A 21,254-nucleotide genomic window follows, 5' to 3' on the forward strand; every position below is an offset into this window, starting at 1 on the left:
ATGATGTCCAAGGGCAGGAGGAGCAGAATCAAGCATCTGGCACAGGAAGAAGGAAGAGACCCAGAAGACTCAGCAAGAACTTATCCCACATTCTTCCACCTGCTTTGTTCTAGCCATGCTGGCAACTGATTGGATGGTGTTCATCCACATTAAGGGCGGGTCTTCCTCTCCCAGGCCACCAACTTAAATGTTAATTTCCTCAGGCAACACCCTCACAAAGACACCCAAAACCAATACTTTACCAGACATCTAGGCATCCCTCAATCCAATCAAGTTGACATGTAATATTAACCATAGCATCTTTCAAGTGAAAGAGAATAAAGATTTCTTTCTTATATCTGTGACATTTAGAAAAGTTTTAAAAATTAATACCCCACAGGCCAAATCTAGCTGTAGATATGTGCTTGTCTCTCAAAGTGTTGTCTCCCAGAAGGTCTTAAAGGTTTTGAATTAGTTGCCAATTTAAAAATGAGGAGATGCCAAATAAAGGTGCCCAATTCTGGTTTTCTTGAAAAAAATTATAATATCTGGCCCACATTTCTTCAAAGAAACAGTAAATGAGAGTGAAAGATGGTACGCTCTTCAGTTTTGACCACAGTCCCTACCACCCAACTATTGTCTTCACTATGTTCTGGTCACATGCCATATGCCATTTTTTATAATACTTGAACTTTTAAATTTTAATACCTGGCTTGCCTGTCTCATGTAAATTATCTGCCAAGGCTTTGTAGACATTTGAATTTCCTAAGTTAGAAATACGATCCATGGATAAACTCATCAAGACATACATTTTCACCTGACTATAAGGATGAGATCTCCAGAGATCGCATTGATTGCCATGAGTGATAAAAAGTACAGTGGCACTGAGGATTTCTAAGGGAAGATGGATCACCACTTGGAGAAAACTCTACAGAGGGACTTAAGTGGTCAATGACAATTCTTAAAATTTCCTCCCTGAGACTTTACTGGAGTTATAGACTGTGATCTTTTAAAGTCATAAACTATTCCCCATCTATCTCTGATTCTAGCATAGGTACCAGCATATGTTTGAGGCAAAATATACATATACTATGTCAAATAATACTATGATTCATTAACTATTCTGTGTTTTAAGGCCATAATGGCTAAATTAAATTTTTTAATCTGAGAAAAATGGTATATAGAGTTACTGTCATTTATCAACAAATTAATAATCTTATCTGATTACTTAGTCAAATAGAAAGTCCCAGCAGTCACAAGAGTCAGACCAAGTAAAGCCTGAAACATCATGCAGAAGTTCTAAAGGATCTAAAGAATTCTAAAAGGATCGAAAAGCTTCCAAACAGTGTTTAGTTGCACAATAAGGTCAGTCACTTACAGAAAAAAATATCTGAGCACAAAAGACAGCAGGAAGAGAATTCTACTAATATTGTAAAAATCTAGAGTGTGATTAGCTCTAAGTCTCTAATTAAATACATTGGCTTAAAAAAATAATTGGCTTAAAAAAATAATTGGCTTAACATTCCCAGTAATCCCTGAATCTGGGGTACACAGACTGGTGTTAAATGATGTCCCACTGTTCTCCCCAGTTCTGTTGTTTTTTTTAATGGACTTCTCTTTGAAATGTGTGAGTATTTGTGTCTGTGTCAAGAGGAGTTGTGTTCTTTATAATAATGGCAGAAAAACTGGCTCAATTTAAAAAATTTATATTGTGTACCCATTGTATTATATACCTGTCATTCTTAAAAAAGAAATTGAATAGTTCTATGAAGAACTCAAGATCTCTTTTGTCTACATTTGACACAAGATGCTGACACGGGGCACAGGTCAACATCACTATTTGGCCTTGTTGCTAGAGCATGGAGCTTTGCTATAGTCATGAAAGCTACAGTGTTATGAGCAAAGACATTTAAAACTGTAAGGTCCACGTAGCCTGCACTTTTTGGATTTCCTGTCTTTTTAGAATGTCTCTCTTTTGAAAGTTTTCTCATGCCACTGGTAAAGTAAAACAGTCCTTGAGCTCTTTATCTTTTCGTTTATTCTTTCCTGGTTTTTTTTTTTTTTTTTTTTTTTTTTTTTTTTTTTTTTTGCCATAGAATCCAAAAGATCAAAGACCAAGGTAGTTTGTGGCCAATGGGGAAGGAAGCCAAAGAGGTTGCTTAACTTGCTTTTAATCTAGACCACAGAGGAAAAGGCATTTTTGAGACCTAACTATAGGCTGGCCAGCTCACCCAACTTAGTTTCCAAATATCACTTTGGAGTCAACACCTTAGGAAAACAAACAGTCTGCTTGCTTTTTCTCTTTTGTCACTGTAACTTCATACCCACAGTCATTTTCCTGCTTTATTTAATGGTTTTTCATCTTGCTGCTATGGTTTGAAAAATGGTTTCCCCTCCAAAATTATGCTAAACTTAATCTCCAATGCAACCATATTAAGAGGGGTGGCCTTTGGGAGTTGATTAAGTCATGAAAGCTCTGCCCTCATGAATGGGATTCACACTTTTATAAAAGTGCTTGAACTTGAAAACAGCACTCTCTTGCCCACGTGTTTTTTCCACCATGTGAGGATACATGGATGGATACATGTGTCTGGAGGATATAGGAACAAGGCACAATCTTGAAAGAGGAAACTGGGCCCTCACCAGATGCCAAACCTGCTGGTGTCTAGAGATCTTGGACTTAACAACCTCCAGAACTGTAATAAATAAATTTCTGTTCTTTATAAATTGCCCAGTCTATGGTATTTTGTTATAGCAACATGAAAGGACTAAGACAATGCTCAGAATAAACTCTAAACTCTAGCCAATGGTCTGTAAGTCCCAACATGATCTAATTTCTCTGCTTTCATCTAATACAACTTTCATTTATGGAATTGAGACCATCCCACTGGTCGAATTTTAAGCTCATTCCTGTCTCATGGATTTGCATGTGCTGTTCCTCAGTTTAGAACACTTTCCCAGAGACCTCTGCCTGGCTGGCTTTTTCTCATTCTTCAAGTCTCACTTTAAATATCACCTTCTCGGCTGGGCGCGGTGGCTCACGCCTGTAATCCCAGCACTTTGGGAGGCTGATGTGGATGGATCATGAGGTCAGGAGATCGAGACCATCCTGGATAACACAGTGAAACCCCATCTGTACTAAAAATACAAAAAAATTAGCCGGGTGTAGTGGCAGGTGCCTGTAGTCCCAACTACTTGGAAGGCTGAGGAACCCGGGAGGCGGCACTTGCAGTGAGCCAAGATCACACCACTGCACTCCAGCCTGGGAGATAGAGCGAGACTCTGTCTCAAAAAATAATAATAATAAAATAAAACAAATATCACCTTCTCAGAGAAACCTTCCCTAACTACATATATTTCACACCCACAACTCTAACATCACTGTCTTGTATTCTTATTAGCACAAATAACAATGTCAGTTTATTTCTTTGCACAATAACAATATGTTGGTTTATTTATTGTCTTTGTCCCTCCTCTAGAACATAAGCTCTAAGAGAGTCCAGATTTAGTGTGAGTCTAATGCCTGTGCCTGGCCATGACAGGGCCCTAAAACATTTGATGAATTATAAACAGCATGCATTTGCTAGTGTGTCCCTCTTGGTATTTCCCCACATAGATACATAATGGGATTTGGGAGTCCAGGATCCAACAAATAATGTTCCACACCATCAGAACCAACAGAGCTAAGGCGCAAGTCAGAATGTGAAAGCTCCACAGAGTAAGATGGGAGAAAAGAAAGAAAAGCTAGTATCAGTTGGGCTGAATCAAGCAACATTCTACAGAGAAGAAGCAATTCTTATGCATCTTTGAGGATTCTGTTGGATTTCAATAGGTAAAGAAAGAAGAAAATGACACACACAAAAAGGAGGAGTCTAGGCATGGTGACTCACACCTGTAATTCAGCACTTGGGGAGGCCAAGGTGGGTGGGTGGATCACCTGAGGTCAGGAGTTTGAGACCAGTCTGACCAACATGATAAGAAATTCCATCTCTACTAAAAAAATACAAAAACTAGCCAGGTGTGGTGGTGCACACCTGTAATCCCGGCTATTCAGGAAGCTGAAGCATGAGAATCACTTGAACCTGGGAGATGGAGGTTACGGTGAGCCGAGATCACACAACTGCACTCCAGCCTGGGTGACAGAATGAGACCCTGAATCAAAACAAAACAAAAATTAAAGAAAGAAAAAAAAAAAAAAGAGGAATAACACAAACAAATGATTAAATTTAAAGACATGTTGGAAGATTGAGATTATGTCAATGGAGTGAGCGAGAGTGTTCATAACTGAATAGTGGGAGAGAAAAATGAGAAAGAAAGTTGGGGCTATATATTGGAAGTTCTGGAACAACAGGATAAAGAGGGCTTGGACATATCTCATTACATAATGGGAATCATTAAACTTCTATACCAGGGAATATTTTTGTTGCAATGATATTTAAGATGGGTTGCAGTGCAGGCAGACTGAAAAGGAGGAAATCTGTTAAAAGGCTATAACAATAATTTGAATGGCAACATTAGGTGCCTAAGATACAGTTTTGTCAGAAGATGAAACAAAGATATTAATGTCAGAGAGACATACTGGAGGCTTAATCATGTGGATGTGTGGGATGATAAAAGAGAAATTTTTGTGAAGCAAATAATGTGACTGATATTCGGGAAAAGGAAAAACAAAACAGATAAGCTGGGTTGGGAAGAAGAACTCGGTTCTTTTACAGGCAGGTGATTTGAGTTGCCTGAAGCACATCCAGACAGAGATGTACTATAGGTAGCTAAAAATGAAGATTCAATTTTGAAGGGAGGTTGGATTGTGGAATCAATCCCTATAGAAATAATGATTAAAACTGTAGAAGAGCTCACTAGGAGAAAAATAAAGAGATCAAGAGACAAAGACAAAAGGCAGAACATTTAGGAACATCTACCTTCTGGGGTCAGACAGAGGAACAAGAAAACGAGGTTTTTTTCAGATGTTTCCAAAATAGATTGAACACCTGCTCTGTGGGTTAAAAGTTCAAGTTCCTAACAATAGTATAAAAAATGCATCTATTTATCTTCCAGCATGACTCTTCCTGCAGGATTGAAAATGTCTTATTAATGTCACCCACAACATCCATTTATTATGGCTATTTATGATTCATCTTGAAGTGACAGCACACCTAGCACTTGCTTAAACATTTAGGAAGATAGACTTCCTTCTGTAACAGGTATCAAGTAAACAGAGACAAGATGTACATTTCAAACTTAAAAAATACAATTAAGATTTAGGATCTGGGTTTAAAGGCATAAAATTCCTTCGATTGTGTGAATTATTTTTCCCTTCCTCCAAATAATTTTTTGGAAGTAATTTCATTAGTGTTTATTTACATGAAGGGAATTTTCTACATGAATTATGGAATTCTGTTCAGTTTTTATTAAGGTTTTTATACCACTCTGCACCTCAGTCTCTGCATGAGATCTATAGCTGCTAAGCAGTCAGTTTCCAGAAGAGAATGGAAACTATGAGGAAAGGGTAGACATTATGGAACATGCAAGATTCAAAATAATATCAATTTTTATAGTCCAAGGACTTGTCTTTTTAGAAGTTGTTGCTTTTTCTTTTTCTTAATCTTCAGCTTGATTAATGGCTTCAAAGTTAAAGGCATCAAAGCCTATCTCCACAGAGCCAACAAGCCTCATTTTATGTTCCTTAGACCATTGGTTCTCAGAGTATGGTCTCACTGCTACCAGCATCAGTCTCGCCTGGGAACTTGTTAGACATGCAAGTTTTCCAGACCCCACTTCTGACTTAGTAATAGTTCTGGGGGTAGGCACAACAATTGTCTTTTAATACTCCCTCCTGGTGATCGTGCTTTGAGAACCATTGCCTTAGATCATTGATAAAAATTCCAAGGAGCATTTCATCACCCATAAAAGAAAAATCTCTATCCTAAATCTCATCAGTTCATACCATTTACAGATGATAAAACTGATCTTTCTGGTGTATCTCGTGGCTTTCTCCAATTGGATGGTGTCTTATGTTTGTCAATAAAAGAACTCCAAAATGGTGATCAATAAAACATATAAGGCTAATAAATGAGAAAAGAATGTGATTCCAGTTTAATGATCCGAGAGTGCATGGTATAGGAAAATACATGTTCAAAATTAATATTTGATACTTAGAACACGTAAAAAATTACCACTCATATTAAGAAATGTTAATGAAAACTTTTGATCTTCAAATATAGTCATGTGTCTTTTAATGACAGGGCTGTGTTCTGAGAAATGTGTCCTTAGGTGATTTGTCATTGTGCTACCATAGAGCATAATTATACAAATCTAGGTGGTATAGCCTACTATACATCTAGGTTACATGGTACAGACCATTGCTCCTAGGCTGCAAACATATACAGCATGTTATTGTATAGGTCTGAACTGTATAGTACTAAATACTGTTGGTAATTGTAATGGAAAGTTATTTGTGTATCTAAAGATAGAAAAGTAAAAATAAGGTGCAAATGATCAAACATAGTACACTTGTGTAGGGCACTTACCATGAATAGAGCTTGAAGGACTGGAAGTTGTTCTGGGTGTCAATGAGTGGTGAATGAATGTGAGCCTAGGATATTATTGTACAGTCTTGTGAATTTTATAAACACTGTACACTTAGGCTACACTAAATTTATTTTACATCATTTTTGTTCTCCAATAATAATGAACTTTAGCTTACTGTAACTATTTGCTTTATAAATGTTTTAATTTTTTAACTTTTTACTCTTGTTTAATAACCCTTCGCTTAAAACCTATTGTACAGCTGAACAAAAGTATTTTCTTTATATCCTTATTCTTAAAGTGTTTCTGTTTCCAATTGTTAAATTACTTTTTTCTTTTTCAACTTTAAAAAAAAAATATTAAGACACACACACACACACACACACACACACACACACACACACAGTAGTTTAGTCCTACACAGGGTAGGGTTATCAATATCACCATCTTCCAGCTCCACATCTTGTCCCACTGGAAGGTCTTCGGGGCAATAACAAGCAAGGAGCTGTCATTTCCTATGATAACAATGCCTTCTTCTGGAATACCTCCTGAAGAACCTGCCCCAGGCTCTTCTTGAGGAGTAGATGAGTTTGCACCAGCATCACCACAAACTCATGAGTAACGCATTGCGCTAAAACATTATGACGGCTACAGCATCACTAGGCAATAGGAATTGTTCAGTCTAATTATAATTTTATGGGACCACCATCATATATATAAAACATCATTATGTGGGACATGACTGAATATTTTCTTCAAGCACTTTCATTAAAGTGACAAAAAGAAGTAATATTTTGACTATCACCATATTCCTGAGGATAAAGCTAATACACAATCCTAGTGCTATTCTTTATTATTAGGAGTGAGAGCTTCTCAGGGACTAAAACCTTAGGTAACAATAAAGAACAAACAATATGGGTATGGAAAATCTCATTGCTTTTAAGCAAGAAACTTTCAAAAATATCTCAGAAGTAATGCTGAAAAGACAATGGAGACAGCTTATGGGGGTGCTCACAGTATAATACTTTGAAAAAGAATCACTATAGTTTATTGGAATAACTTATGTCTGTGAAAAGCCTTCACTTCAGTCCATAAAAGTACTTAACAATGAAAAAGTAGAAGATGTACAAAGAGGTCATTGAAAAACAAAAAGAAAGATACATTTATTTTTAAAATATTTTTAATAAGTTAGAAAATTGACATGTGTAGATAGATGTTCAGTTTCTTTATTTGATATATGTTTCAATATCTATATTTTTCTCAAGAAATAGAAAAAAAAACTACAGTGAATATTAAGTCAAGTAACTCAAGAAAACTTGGGGATTTATCTTGCTAGACCAGATGAATTATCAGCTCCTATGGTCATTCATAACAGTCAGGAGAAAAATTCCAGTGGTGTGTTGGAAACTGACATATGATGCAGTGATCACAAGAAGAGAATCTGCTGCCCAGACTCACCCCTTCATCTCTTGGATAATGAAACCACAAGATGCTTTTATCAAAAATACTGAGAAACTAAAGCATCATGAAGTAAAGCCTTACTGCCTGGAACGAAGATTTGATGGACATGGGAACCCTCAGAGGAGGTTCCATGTTTCTGGTATAGGACAGGGGCTTCCAACAGCCATTGACATAGCAACTGAACTGTAACTCTCAGAAAAAAACTTAAGCCAGAAAACACTGGCCTACAACTGGCTGTATCAACTTTGAAGGGATCCAATAAGATCCCATGTATCAACCAAAAATCATGTGGTTGATAACCCAGAATCTGTAAAACGAATGGGGCTGAGACTGCCTTCTTTTTCTTTCAAGTCTAGCAAGATTATTGAAACCTAGGAAAGTATAAATAATAAGTATAAAAAAACAAGGGAGGTATAAAACAAGTTTGTGAATATTGTATAAATACTACTTAATAGCTTAAGTGTAGGAATAAATTTTTGAATCTCATTGTGACTGTGATTTTGATTGTGGATGCACATGTGGGTGCCATCTGTTTTAAAGTCTGTGAAACTTAATGAAATTGGTAAGTATTTTATTAAAATACTTAGGAGAATTTGTCTAATTAAATTTGTAATCAGCATTTAAATATCTAAGATGATTCCATTCATAAGATGTGTTTTATTAGTAGCAAGAGCATGTAAATGTTTTTCTAAAGACTAATAAGATTAAAATGCAAGCATTAAAAAGGTACCTATAATAGTGTTTCCCTGCATAAAATGTTCTTGGTCATGAAAACATCCTAGAAACAATGTTATTCTGATTTTTTTCCTCATAGGAATCTAGCCCCTCAACATCTAAGCATGCATCCAAGGATGGGATTTTGATTTTCCTTCCCTCCTCCAGTAAGCATAAGGCTGGGTGCACACTACTAATGGCTTAAAATTCCATAGGAAATCTATAAAATAAACAGTTTCCCTTATCTAGTTTAATTATTTCAAGTAAAAATGGAGTAGATATCTAACATGAAGAAAGCTCTGTTGTCAGTCACATACTGAAAACGAAGATACATAAAATATAGCCCCACCCTTCAAGACTTTTGCAAGAGGGAGATGAAAAGAATTAAAGCAGACTGATAAATACTATTGATTCCTTTTACATCTCCAATAAAATAAACAGAGACTCCTTTACTGAGAATCCCATGGAGAAAGTATGTTTCTTGGTGTGTCTCCTTCCAACAAAACAAGTAAATTCAGTGTGTGATGTCTATAACAAAGATTCGGTCACATTCTCTCACTTGACAGGGTTGACATTTTCAATGTTTATTTCTAAAAGCAGTAGCGGGTCAGTCTGACATGCTTTTTAGAGCATCATAACTTGAACTTAGAGAATTGGTTCTAGTTGATAATAATAATGGCAAAATGAAATCCCATTTATAATACTGCCATACTAGAAAAAGCAAACCTCTTGTATTACATCCCTGATCAATGTGTTAGCTACTCCACACGATATTCAATATTCCCACAAAAACGTCCCAGTACAACAAAGGTTTGGGACAGATAGCATCTTGGAGTCTCCTGTAATGGGATTTGACAAGAGCCAGGCACTCTAGGCAAGCTCCATCAATGTTAATTGAAGCAGAAGTGATTCAAAGGCAAATAGGAGTCCTTGAGAGGTGAGAGAGGGGCTTTGGGATTGTGACTCTCTCCTTTTCCCATTACCCCCTTATATTTAATTACTTGTTCTAGCCTATGAATTGTAATTTGATTTGCCATCAGGTGATTCTTGCCTGGTATTAATATCAGGTTAGTTGAGTTTTTCATTTAAAGAAAAAGTATCTCATAACTTTTTTTTTTTTTTTTTTTTTTTTTGAGATGGAATCTCGCTCTGTCACCCACGCTGGAGTGCAGTGGCGCAATCTCTCACTGCAAGCTCCACCTCCTGGGTTCATCCCATTCACCTGCCTCAGTCTCCCGAGTAGCTGGGACTACAGGTGCCCACCACCATGCCTGGTTAATTTTTTGTATTTTTAGTAGAGACGGGGTTTCACCGTGTTATCCAGGATGGTCTCAATCTCCTGACCTCGTGATCCACACACCTCAGCCTCCCAAAGTGCTGGGATTACAGGCTTGAGCCACCGCGCCTGGCCCAAAGTATCTCATAACTTCTGAAGGTACCTATTTAGCAAGAAGGAAATTGTTCTCTGGCAACTGAGTCTCAGGTTTATAAGGCCCCTCTTCCTGTTCTTAACCCCTTTGATATTAGCAAAATATCAGTAGAAGGACAAAGAAAGAGACTATTTAATCTTGAATGATAGTGTTGTATTTCCTCTGGTGCATTATTATATCCATAATTGACCAGCACCAGAACTTTGAATTTGCTTGAGGTTCTCCCAGAAGCAGACTCTAAGATAGGAAGTTTTGTGCAAATTACTTATTGGGAGAGTGATTCTAGGCAGCAATGGTTAAGAGTTGAGAACAGAGTGAGATAGAGTATGAAAGGTGGCCAACAAAAGTAGGTTAGCAACTAGTTAACACCATGGGCAACTGGAGAATCACCTCACAGAAGAACTCAGAGCCAGTATAGAATATGCCTCCTTCAGTCCACCAAGGGGTGAGGGGGCTGGGGTATATACATCCCAACAGTCTTCAGTCATTGGTTGAGGGCTAGTCTCAGGTGGGGCAGGATATACATGCCCTAGCATGTGATGTACAAAGGTGCCCCAGTTAAAGGAAGCCCTAAAAAATTTGGACAGGATGCCAGTTGCAGCTGTTACAACTTGCTTGGAAATATGTAACCTGCTTTCAATTCCAGTGGTCCTTCAAACAGATACACCATCTCACCACCCTCTGGATAAGCTGTTGGAGGGAACTGGAAAGAGGTTATTTCAGTCTGACATAAGTGACATCCTTTGATCAAGACTTTGGGAACTAAGGTTAGAGTCGGCATTGTTTTGCTCAAGAATCGAATATTGTTTCTCTTTTAGTTTGGTACTCTCTCAGTTACCCATTATATAGCTTTTGGGCTCAACATTCACAGCCATTAGGACTTTCTCTGGATATGATACGCCGAAACCTCAAACTGCTAAGTAGAAAGTAGAATTCAGCATAAGGTAGACTTAACCTGGACCCCATTTGGAATTGAGTTTAATTTAAAAAATATTATTTAAAAAAATATTTACTTTTCATGTTAGGTGGAACACATTTTTCCAAGAGCATAGGCAATAATTGTGGGAAGCAGGAGAGAGAGAATGAGAATAGACCGAAATTACAAATAAGGACAAGGAAGTTCCAAAGGTGAGGTTTAAAGTCACAAGCCAGTAAGCAATCAGACAGGGACTGAAGCCCAGGTAAGGAAGCAGTTGAGGATGGCAGTGAAGAGCCCAAGCTCTGCAATCAGGACAACCTGACTGATTCATCCAGCTCTGCCCCTCACCAACTGGGTGGTCTGGCTCAGTTACCCAACCACTTCATGCCTCAGTTTCTCATGTAGGCAATGGGGGTAATGAGAGTACCTGCTCATATAATCACCGTGATGATTAAATGAGCCAGTGGTTGTAATGTTTTGCCTAATTCCCAGCCTATAGTAAGTGCTTAATAACTGTTAATTTGCTATTGCAATTATTATCGTCATTTTAATGACTTCAGGGAGAAAGTAGAAAATGTTCTTTCTACTATGCATGTCTTGAAATCCAGGGATAATGTCTGTGGGACAATAATCTGTACCATGGCAATCAGAGAACAACTGTTCCATTTGCCACCCAGCCCAAAATGAAGTATCTTAGGTCTTGTCTTTGCTGCACATTTTGATCACCCTGAAATCCCAGGCATGGTGGTAGAGAATACCAGGGTTTTCTCAAAAGTGCTTTCCACTAAAGTGACAGATCCAGTTTGATTTGTTTCTTGATGGTCTGAATTATTTTCCTTAGTTAATGAGCTCTTCTTGTCAGTATTTAGAGGGATACTCACCTCCCCTTGGATGACATGGGCTTGATGTTGCAAACAAGTGGAAAAGGTAATGTCTCATACAGTTATGTGTACAGTATATCATTTTCTGAGAACAGGATATGTTCATCTCTGCGAAGGAGGTAAAACATCTGCCCTATTTTTCAGAAGGAGGAATCAAGGAGCCAAGGTATTAGGTTGTGTGGCCAAGGAAGGCAGCAGCAGATTCTCCACTCCAGACTTCTGTCTCATGAATCTTCATGTTTTTTTCCAAGAGCTTTAAGTAAAGAGGGCTAAGAAACTATTCAGAAGTTACTCAGTGTTCTCAACTAAAGGTCAACTGTAAGAGATTTAGAAATTCATTCAATTCTTTATTAACAAATAAAATAACCACCATTTATTGAATATTGCCACATTCCAATGAATTTACAATGTGCAAAGTACCATCCATGTGATGTCCTTTTACAGGCACTTATCACCACAATCATAGGAAGTATCACTATCCCCATTTTGTACATGAGGACACTGAGGTCCAGAGGGTTTTTGGCTTATCCTAGAGTCTCACAAATAAATAGGGACTCCAGAGTTGGAACACAATGGCAGATGGCAGCACATATACGTAACAGGGTTAGGCTGTGACTATAGATTTCTGTAGTTGATGCTAATACGAAGACTTGAGAATCTGACTGTACAACTCTGACCCCATGTGTAGACAATGGACAGCTCTAGTGTTATTTCTGAAAGAGCAATAATGCTAGATCCAGCTGAAATGTCTAGCAGGTCACCACTGATAGGTCTACACTGAACTTTTTTAGAAAGCCAATAAGGACACAGTTTTGCAGGAAATTGACAGAGACCTTATTGCGAGTCAACTGAAGGTGTTTTATTGCAAGGCAAGCACAATTACAAAACATAAATCTGAAAGACTACAGTTTTCAAAAACACAATCACAGAAGCATGCCTTGTTTTTTACTCCAAAATGGACAGATCCACAGACAGACCTGAGCAACATTATGGATGAGGTCAGTTGATCTCTAATTCCTGCTTTGTCTTAGAAAATGGTATTCTGGAACCATCCACTTACTGTTGACTAGCTTATATTCAGGGTATTTGAAGCCAATTTTGATATTTACAATTTCCTTAGCATTCTAGCTGCAGGATCAAACAGGAATTAAATTTCAACCTACAAGGTTTGTGTTTCTTTGTAGTGTGACATATGTATCAAAGAGTATGCAAGAGCCCCAGGTATAACGTATGTTTGATTATGTTTCAACTCTAAGCGATAACACATTGAGATCATTTCAGTAGCTAAGCAAATGTGATTCAGGCCATTACCTGGATCCAAACTTTTAAAAAAAGAATGAAACAAAGGAAAGGAAATGTATTTTAACTTACAGATCAGTACTATACAAATCAAATGGCACAGCCCCATTTACAAGGTAACCTGAGATTGCATTTCAGGAAATCCGTAGGGATAAAACTTGTTCATAAACAAGGCTATTTTCAGCACTGAATAATACTTTTTAAAGCAATTTCTTGTTTGTAATTCCCAGGGTCAAGGAAAGAAAAAGAAAAGGCAGGAAAAAAAGGAAAGAAAATGAAAAGGCAGGGAAAAAAAAAAAAAAGAAAGAAATCCAACCAGTGAAAAGCATCCAGGACTGTGTGTTAGGCAGGTGATAGCAAAGGAAAACAGTTCAATGCAGAACTATAGCTGAGAGAACATCAGTCTGCAGGGATGCTGGGCGTGAGTCCACTTTAGGTGCTTCTTGGTTTCAGTTTCTGTGTTTTTATCCTTTGGATCAGCAGCATCTTCCTCACTATGTTTCAGCAGCTCCCTGGACACCTAAGGAGACGGTCCATCATCTGGCCAAAACTCGGGGCCTGTGGAAGAACACACGGGAAAAAACCCATCAGCCATGAGTCCAAACAATCTGACGGCTAAAGGCTGATGGAGTCAAGGGGCACAGGGAAGAGAGGATGATTCCTTACCTCCTCCCTGCCTGCCTCCCGCCACTGCTCCGGAAGGGCGGCTTCATGCTTTGGAACAGCCAGTGGCTTGAAATCTTTGAGATCTTGTAGTGAGCTCACAGTGGTATTCATCACCTTGTTGACCATGGCATCTCTGTTGACAAGAACATAAAATAAATACCTTGGCATCAACGTTCTTTGGAATCTCGAGGAGGAGACACAACAGAGCAACACAGACACATAGAAAGAAGGGAAAGGAGGACGAGAGAATAAAACTCAGAAAGGATACTCTACCTGCCACCTTTCCCTGGAATTCCCCTAGGCAGTCGTATCCTGGACTGGAGGCTTGAAGTGATTTCTAAGACCGCCCAGAGGTCTCAAAGGTCTGAAAGGTCAGGAGGCATCATTCCACTGCTACACGAGCACCTGAACTCAAAACTCAGCGCCTTGAGAACCTCAGCCAGCCTCGCCCCAACTCTCCTGAGTGGATGATGTCACTGAAATACTACATAACAGAGAGCAAAACGCAGTTGAAAATTAGCAGGAGATCCTCCTTCTTCCTTTGCCCTAGGGTGGTAGTCAAGGAAAGGCCAGGGGATGAGGGTAGGGGGGGTATCAACCCATGGTCTTCCCTTTAACGGTTTCAATGTTCAAGACAGCCCACTCTTAACTTCCCACCACATGACAAGAGTTCTAAGAAGATTCTTCCAGTGCCACGGCCCATGTCATTTAGTTCAATCTAGCATTGTTGGTAGACTTTAGGGTATCACTCAGATCCTGAAGAAAGCTTTTATTTCAGCCAGGCTTCCTGCCTGAGACAGAAGAACTCCAGACCTGGAATATGACAGACACCTGGCTCCATGTGTGACCCTTCTTTTCCAAAACCTATAGAAAGCCTAGGGCTACCTCTTTGACCCTGAAAGAACCTGTCTTCCTGGAACATAGGGTAAAACTCACATAGTGAAGAACGCAAGCCAGAAATAACACAGGCTGGGAATAACACAGGCAAGAAATCATAGAAATTGGAGTGCTACCAAGCAAGACATATAGAGAACAGAATTCAAGAGAAACTTATTCCAACAAACCCGCAGGCATACCAAAGGATAGAGGTTGATAGGAATGGTCTGTCCCAGATACACATAATGAAGCAGGCACATTATGTGTACAATTTAAAGGCAATAATAAAACTAAGAGTCAGACTGCTCTTTGTTATGACCATGCTCTGGCAATTCTCAACAATGTTGGTGAAAGATACCGCATCCCACCCAGGCAGGTCCCCCTCCTTGGTCCATCACTACCAACTCCACATGTTATCCTGATCCTATCAGAGCCTTCGCTTGTGCTCTTCCCTCTACCTGGAATCTCCTTCCCCGAGTCCCACCAGCCCGCATCCTGCTCACTTTTAGGTACTATTTCAAATGCTCCCTCTTCAATGAAGGTTCTCATGACCCTCTTGGCCAGGCGTAATCCTTTACTCCCCTTAACTCCTAGGACAATTTATCTGTATTATTTTATTTATACCTTATATTTATACATGCATATTATCTTTCCTATTAACAGACATCAAGATGCAGTGAAAAATGTACAGGATTTGGAATTAGGCCCAGGTTAGAGTCCCATTTCTCACAATGAACTAGCTGTACAATGCTGAGCTAGTTATAAAACCTCTTTAGTTTATTTCCACATCTATACAATGGGAATATCACCTATCTCACAGAGTTGTTGCTTGAAATTAAATAATACATGCAAAATATCTAGCCTGAGACAATATACTCTCTACAATTATTTGTTTGTCTCCTCTCTGCCTTAAGGGCAGAATCTTATTGTTTCATCTTTATTCTCCCCTCCCCACTCCCACAGGACTTACCAAGATAAGTCACAAAATGAGGCAGGTATAGAAATGTGGAGGCTTTTCTGTAGAATACCTGCCACATAGGCTTGTGGGGAAGATGAAATAAATATGTGTTCAGTGCTTACATTAGACTCTGGCACATGGTATGAGTTGTATAAATGTATGTTAAATAAAATGGCCTTGTGAGTTAATGTAGGATTCCCTGCCTCCATGGGTTACTCCAAATATAAATTATCAACATCAGGGAGAAAACAGATATGGCACAGCATTTAGAAACATACATAATGTTGGAGCTAAGAGACTACAGTGATTTGGATATTTTTACCCTCCAACCTCATGTTGAAATATGATCCCCAGTGTTGGAGATGGGACCTGGTGTGAGGTGTATGAGTCATGAGAGAGGATCCTTCATGAGTAGATTACTGCTCTCTTTTGGGCTGAGTTCTCACTCTACTAGTTCCTGAAAAAGCTGGTTGTTTAAATGGGCCTGGCACCTTTCCCTCTCTCTTGCTTCCTCTCTCACTATGTGATCTCTGCACATATGGCTCCCCTTTGCCTTCCACTATGAGTGAAAGCAGCCTGAGGCCTTTACCAGATGAAGATGTCCAATCTTTAACCTTCCAGCCATGAGAACTGTGATCTAAATAAACGTTTTTTTTCTTCATAAATTAACCATTCTCGGGTATTCCTTTATAGCAATACAAAAAGACTAAGACAGAGACCCTCTCCCATTTTAGGTAACACGTATTGAGAATTCACAGTGTGCCACATAATGCATTAATAACTTTATAAATAACGTTGCATTTAATTCTCACCTGAACCCTGTGATGTGCTATCTTGACTACCCCTATTTCACAGATAGAGCAACAGAGGCACAGGCATGTTAAATAATCTCTCTATGGATGCACAACTAATAAAGTGCAGAGTTAGGTTTAGAGACTAGGTTGTTTTTCTAACTTTTATTTTAAGTTCAGGGATACGTATGCAGGATGTGCAGGTTTGTTATATAGTAAAAGTGTGCTACTGTGGTTTGCTGCACAGATCATCCCATCACCAAGGTATTAAGCCCAGCATCTGTTAGCTATTCTTCCTGATATTCTCCCTCCTCCCACCCTCTACTCTCCAACAGGCCCCATTGTGTGTTTCCTGCTCCCATGTGTCCATGTGTTGTCATCTTTCAGCTCCCACTTATAAGTGAAAACACAGGGTATTTGATTTTCTGTTCCTATGTTAGTTTGCTAAGGATAACAGCTTCCAAATCCATCCATGACCCCACGAAGGACATGATCTTGTTCCTTTTTATGGCTGCATAGTATTCCATGGTGTATATGTACAACATTTTCTTAATCTAGTCTATTATTGATGGGCATTTAGGTTGATTCCATGTGTGTGCTATTGTGAATAGTGCAGCAATGGCTATACATGCACATGTATCTTTATAATACAACAATTTATATTACTTTGGGTATATACTCAGTAATGGGATTGTTGAGTTGAAAGATATTTCTGCATCTACGTCTTTCAGGAATCGCCCCACTGTCTTCTATAATTATTGAACTAATTTACACTCCCACCAACAGTGTAAACGCATTTCCTTTTTCTCCACAACATCGCCAGCATGTGTTGTTTTTTGACTTTTTATAAGGTTGGTGCAAAAGTTATTGTGGTTTTTGCCATTAATTTTGATGACAAAAGCTGCAATTACTTTTGCACCAACCTAATAATAGCAGTCATTCTGACTGGTGTGAGATGGCATCTCATTGCGGTTTTGATTTGCATTTCTCTAATGATCCATGATATTGAGCTTTTTTTTCACATGTTAGTTGGCCACTTGTATGTCTTTTTTTGAGAAGTGTCTGTTCATATCATTTGCCCACTTTTAACGAGGTTGTTATCTTCTTGTAAATTTGTTTAAGTTCCTTATACATGCTGGATATTAGATGTTTATCAGATGGATATGTTGCAAAATTTTCTCCCATTCTGTAGGTTGTCTGTTTAATTTATTGATGGTTTCTTTTGCTGTGCAGAAGCTCTTTAGTTTAATTAGATCCCATTTGTCAATTTTTGCTTTCGTTGTAATTGCTTTTGATGTCTTTATCATGAAATCTTTGCCTGTGCCTATGACCTGAATTGTATTGCCTAGGTTTTCATCTAGGGTTTTTATAGTTGTGGGTTTTACATTTAACTCTTTAATTCATCTTGAGTTGATTTTTGTGTATGGTGTAAGGAAGGGGTCCATTTCAATTTTCTGCATATGGCTAGCCAGTTCTCCCAGCACTGTTTATTGAAGAGGAAATCCTTTCCCTGTTGCTTGTTTTTGTCAGGTTTGTCTAAGGTCAGATGGTTGTGGGTACGTAGTCTTATTTCTGGGTTCTCTATTATGTTCCATTGGTCTATGTGTCTGTTCTTGTACCATTACTATGCTGTTTTGGTTACTGTAGCCCTATAATATAGTTTGAGGTCAGGTAGTGTGATGCCTTCAGCTTTGTTCTTTTTGCTTAGAATTGCCTTGACTATTTAGGCTCTTTTTGGTTCTATATGCATTTCAAAAGAGTTTTTTCCTAATTTTGTGAAGAATGTCAATGATAGTTTAATGGGAACAGCATTGAATCTATAAAGTGCTTTGGGCAATATGGACATTTTCATAATATTAATTCTTCCTATCCATGAACATGGAATTAATGATTTTCCATTTGTTCTCTCCTCTCTGATTTCTTTGAGCAGTGGTTTATAGTTCTCCTTGAAGAGGTCCTTCACTTCCCTTGTTAACTGTATTCCTAGGAATTTTATTCTTTTTGTGGCAGTTGTAAATGGAAGTTCACCTGTGATTTGGCTCTTGGCTTGTCTATTGTTGGTATATAGAAATGCTAGTGACTTTCGCGCATTGACTTTTGTATCCTGAGAGTTTGCTGAAGTTGCTTATCAGCTTAAGAAGTTCTTGGGCTGAGAAGATGGGATTTTCCAGATAGAGGATCATATCATCTCCAAACAAAGGTAGTTTGGCTTCCTCTTTTCCTATTTGAACGTGCTTCATTTCTTTCTCTTGCCTCTTTCCCCTGGCCAGAGCTTCCAATACCATCTCCAATAGGAGTGGTGAGATACAGCAACCTTGTCTTGTACTGGTTTTTGCGGGGAATGCTTCCAGCTTTTGCCCATTCAGTATGATATTGGCTGTGGGTTTGTCATATATGGCTCTTATTATTTAGAGGTATGTTCCTTCAATATCTAGTTTATTAAGAGTTTTTAAAATGAAGGGATGTTAATTTTTATCAAAGGCCTTTTATGCATCTATTCAGATAATCATGCTTTTTTTGTCTTTAGCTCTGTTTATGTGACGAGTCATATTTATTGATTTACCTATGTTGAACTAACCTTGCAACCCGGGGATGAAGCCTACTTGATTGTGGTGGATAAGTTTTTGATGTGCTGCTGGATTCAGTTTGCCGGTATTTTGTTGACAATTTTCACATCGATATTCATTAAGGATATTGGCCTAAAGTTTCCTATTTTTTTGTTGTATTTCTGGCAGGTTTTGGTATCAGGATGATTCTGGCCTCACAGAATGAGTTAGAGAGGAGTCCCTCCTTTTCAGTTTTTTGGAATAGTTTCTATAGGAATGGTATCAGCTCTTCTTTGTACCTCTGGCAGAATTCAGCTGTGAATCCATCTGGTCCTGGGCTTTTTTCAGTCGGTAGGCTATTTATTACTGACTCAATTTTCAGAACTCATTATCAGTCTATTCAGGGATTCAATTTCTTCCTGGTTCAGTCTTGAGAGGATGTATATGTCCAGGAATTTATCCATTTCTTCTAGATTTTCCAGTTTATGTGCATAGAGGTGTTTATAGTATTTTTTGTTAATTGTCTGTATTTCTGTGCGGTCAGTGGGGAGATCACCCTTATCATTTCTGATTGTGTTTATTTTATTCTTCTTTCTTTTCTTCATTAGTCTAGCTAGGGGTCTATTTTATTAATTTTTTTTTTCTCCCAAAACTCAGCTCCTGGATTCATTGATTCTTTGAAGGGTTTTTCATGTCTCTATATCCTTCAGTTCAGCTCTGATCTTGGTTATTTCTTGTCTTTTTCTAGCTTTGTGGTTTGGTTGCTCTTGGTTCTCTAGTTGTTTTAAGTGATTTTAGGTTTTTAACTTGAGATCTTTCTAGCTTTTGGATGTAGGCATTTAGAGCTATAAGTTTCCCGCTTAACACTGCCTTGTCTGCATCCAGAGATTATGGTACATTGTATATTTGTTTTCAGTAGTTTCAAAGAACTTCTTTATTTCTGCCTTAATTTCATTATTTACCCAGGAGTCATTTAGGAGCAGGTTGTTCAATTTCCACATAGTTGTGTGGTTTTGAGTGAATTAATTAATCTTGAGTTATAATTTGATTGCACTGTGGTCTGAGAGATGATTTGTTATGATTTCGGTTCTTTTACATTTGCTGAGGAGAGTTTTACTTCCAATTAGGTGGTCAATTTTAGAGTAAGTGTCATGCAGTGATGAGAAGAATGTATATTCTGTTGTATTGGGGTGAAGAGTTCTGTAGATATTTATCAGGTCCACTTAATGCAGAGCTGAGTTCAGGTCCTGAATATCTTTGTTAATTTTCTGTCTCTGTGATCTGTCTAATACTGTCAGTGGGGTGTTAAAGTCTCCCACTACTACTGTGTGGGAGTCTAAATCTCTTTGAAGGTCTCTAAGAACTTACTTTGTGAATCTGAGTGCTCCTGTGTTGGGTGCATATATATTTAGGATAGTTAGCTCTTCTTGTTGAATTGAACCCTTTACCATTATGTAATGCCCTTGTCTTTTTTGATCTTTGATAGTTTAAAGTCTGTTTTGCCAGAAATTAGGATTGCAGTCCTTGCTTTTTTCTGTTTTCCATTTGCTTCGTAAATTTTCCTGCATCCCTTTATTTTGAGCCTATGGGTGTCTTTGCATGTGAGATGCGTCTCTTGAAGACAGCATACTGATGGGTCTTGGTTCTTTATTTAAATTGCCATTTTGTGTCTTTTAACTGGAGCATTTTGCTCATTTACATTTAAGGTTAGTAGTATTGTTATATGTGGACTTGATCCTGTCATCATGATGCTAGCCAGTTATTTTGTAGACTTGTTTATGTGTTGGGAACAAGATTTTTGAGTTATGCTTTGCTCATTCACTATAGTTCTATTGCGGAGCTTCATGCCATGATGGAAATGTTCTGTGCTGTCTGATATAGAAGTCATTAGCCACTGGCAGCTTTGAGTTCCTGCAATGAACCTACTATGATTAAGATACTAAATTTTAAATTATACTTAATCTTAATTAATTTGAGCTTACATAGCCACGTGTGCAGGTACAGTAAACTTGTACTACCATATTGGATAGTGAAAGTTTACTGTATTTTAGAGATCATTTCATGTAGGCTCATATTCTTCAATAGCCTCTGGGCCTGTGATGGGAGGGGCTGCCATAAAGATCTCTGACATGCCCTGGAGACATTTTTCCTGTTGTCTTGGCGATTAACATTTGATTCCTCATTACTTGTGCAAGTTTCTACAGTCAGC

At 38.2% G+C, this 21,254-nt stretch overlaps 1 protein-coding gene and 1 long non-coding RNA gene across 4 annotated transcripts in view; both read right to left on the reverse strand.

Moving 5' to 3' along the window:
- Nucleotides 1–21,254, reverse strand: part of LOC105470974 (RNA binding motif single stranded interacting protein 3) — a 1,471,638-nt gene that overhangs the window by 1,274,290 nt on the left and 176,094 nt on the right. The window lies entirely within an intron of this gene.
- Nucleotides 12,050–21,254, reverse strand: part of LOC105470968 (uncharacterized) — a 184,899-nt gene continuing 175,694 nt past the window's right edge. For both annotated transcript variants that reach the window (XR_980901.3, XR_011619591.1), the window contains exons 2-4: nucleotides 14,148–14,358; nucleotides 13,875–14,007; nucleotides 12,050–13,766 (exon numbers count right to left, since the gene is read on the reverse strand). This is a non-coding gene — a long non-coding RNA (uncharacterized lncRNA). The remainder of the gene's footprint in view (nucleotides 13,767–13,874; nucleotides 14,008–14,147; nucleotides 14,359–21,254) is intronic.

This window comes from Macaca nemestrina, chromosome 2, assembly GCF_043159975.1.
Source record: "Macaca nemestrina isolate mMacNem1 chromosome 2, mMacNem.hap1, whole genome shotgun sequence".
NCBI classification, from domain to species: domain Eukaryota; kingdom Metazoa; phylum Chordata; class Mammalia; order Primates; family Cercopithecidae; genus Macaca; species Macaca nemestrina.